Source organism: Macadamia integrifolia, chromosome 9 (genome assembly GCF_013358625.1).
Source record: "Macadamia integrifolia cultivar HAES 741 chromosome 9, SCU_Mint_v3, whole genome shotgun sequence".
NCBI classification, from domain to species: domain Eukaryota; kingdom Viridiplantae; phylum Streptophyta; class Magnoliopsida; order Proteales; family Proteaceae; genus Macadamia; species Macadamia integrifolia.
In genome coordinates this window covers 25466707-25469206 of record NC_056565.1, presented here as the reverse complement: position 1 = coordinate 25469206, position 2500 = coordinate 25466707, and positions in this window count along the sequence as shown.

Genomic DNA, 2500 nt, shown 5'->3' with positions numbered 1-2500 from the left:
GTCTAAAGCATTGACAAGGTGCTCTTGAATGGCCCAAGTGTGTGCCTACGCGTGCCCCCAAGTGTTGACTACGTGTGCCCACGTGTACACAATGAATGGTCGCACAACACCCTAAGTGTTGACTACAAGTGCACAATGAATGGCCCATGTATTGCCTAGATGTGCCCATGCTGCCCACAACTGTTGCCCAAGTGTGCACCCAAGTGTGCCTGTGCATGCTCTTGAATGCCCCAAGTGTCGCCTTAAATGTGCCTATACGTGCCCGCAAGTGTTGAATAAGTGTGTCAAAGCGTGCACCCAAGTGTAGCCCAAGTGTCGCTTAATTGTGCTCTTGAATGCCGCAAGTGTGCATATATACGTGCCCATGACAATGCCAACGCGTGCCCCCCTAAGGGTGCCTAAGTGAATATGAAGGCAGTGCACAAGGCGGCAGTACCGCACGCAGGGACGCACAATGTGCGTGCATGGTGGCAGGCATGGCTGCACTACCGCGCGGAAGGCAGCTGGCATGGACGCACAAGGTGTAGGCATCGCTGAGGGCAAGGTTGCACTAGCGCGCTAAGTCTGCTGGCGTCGAGGCAGGCTGCAGCGCACATGGATGCAGGCGTTGCTGCAATACCGCACAAATGGTTGCACGCAACCTCGGGCACGGTTGGGGGTAAGGTTCCACTATCGCGCGCAGGGGTGCAGGCTACCGCGCGCACATGGCTGGGGGCAAAGGTGCACACCGCTCGTAAGGCGGCAGGCAACTACGCACATTGCTGCTGGAAAGGCTGCTCAACCGCACGAAAGGTGGTAGGCCCGGGTGCACATGGCGGATGGCAATGGTGCAGGCAGCGCGCGCTGGGCTGCTGCCCGTGCCACACTTCCACGCACATGGCTGCGACCATGGCTGCACAAGCCTCGCACATGGTTTCGCACGTGGCAACACATACCGCGCGGATGATTGCGCGCATGGCGCACATGATACGCAGATGGCTGCACAGTCGCGCCCAAGGTTACGTTCCACGCCGCACATGCCGCGCTTTTGGCTGCACTAACTCGCCCAAGGTTGTTGGCATGGCAACACATGTCGCACCCCTAGCTGCCCTACCGCTCACAAGGTTGCATGCATTGCTTCACACCGTCCCCCAGGTCGCACGCATGGTTGCATGTGCCACGCCCATCGCTTCATCGTCGTGCGCTAGGTTTCAGGATTTGTCGACAAGAGGTTGCAGGCATGGCTGCACCGCCGTGCACAAGGTTGCATTACGTGGTCCACATGCACTGCCCATGAGTGCACTACCACGCACATGTTCGCTGGCACGGCCTCCAATGCGTCGATATTGGTGGCTGGCATGGCCACACATGCCATGGGCATTTCGGCAGATGGCACGCGTAAGGTTGCACGCATTGCCACACCATCAATCTCAGGTCTAGTCCACCGTGCACATAGCCGCACGCACGTGCCTCACACATGGGTGCTTCCGTGGCCCTCATGGCCCATGCAACAAGGGCTCCTTTGCGGCCTTCGGCTGCACACGAGGCACCGACTGTTGCACACGCTAAGGCTATGCCTGCACAACATAGTTTGGGTCTTTAAATCATGTTGTGCGAAACACCTCTTTTGGTTAGAAAAGCCATGCAATTGGCTATTTGGCACCCAAAGTACAATCATTTTCACTTAAACCCCGCATTTCCATTTTTTTGGGTATTTTTCATAATATTTCAATCATAAAATATTAAAAAATATCAAAATATGTTGGAATGGTCCAATATTTTTTCAGAACATTCTATCAACCTTTGGAAGACATCCAAAATTTAGTTTCTAGAAAAATACATTAAAATGGATTTTTCATATATTTTTAAATTTAATATGTTTTTTAATATTAAAAAATTAATAAAAAAATAAATATTTATCCGAAGACGATGATTTTTATAAGAAAATAATCTTTGGATTTTTCCCTAATTTCTTACCAAGTTTCATTTGATTTGGATATTTGAAGCTCAAAAAATAGAACGGTATATTTTTGGGGGGTGGTCATGTCTCCTTCTGGAAATGGGCAAAGAGTATAAGAGCTACCTTGAGGGAGGGGGGTGCCACTCCCAGGGTGGTTTTCGAGGGGCCGCATCGAGGGGCAGCAGACAATGAGGGGGCATGGTAGGCAAACCGAAAAGACCCATGGCATGGAAAAAGAAGTGAAATGGCACGTGGGTTTCGATGAGTTGGCCCTCGGTGTGCGCTGAGGCCTGCCACTATGTACGGCTGGATGCGCATGGCTGCCTGCCTTTCGTGCCATGTGCCCGCAGCTGCTGTAACGTGTGCCAGTCACGACACAGCATGCCCTACGAAGGTGGACGTGCTTGCGAATGGTCAGCCCTTCTGTCATGCAACGCCGCCCCCTTCTTCCGCATAGCTTTGCCTGCCACCGTGGGCTGCTGGGCGCACATGGACGGGTACCATGAGCTCGACGCATAGCATTTCCAAGGAAGGTGTGGTTTATGAAAACATGTACATGGC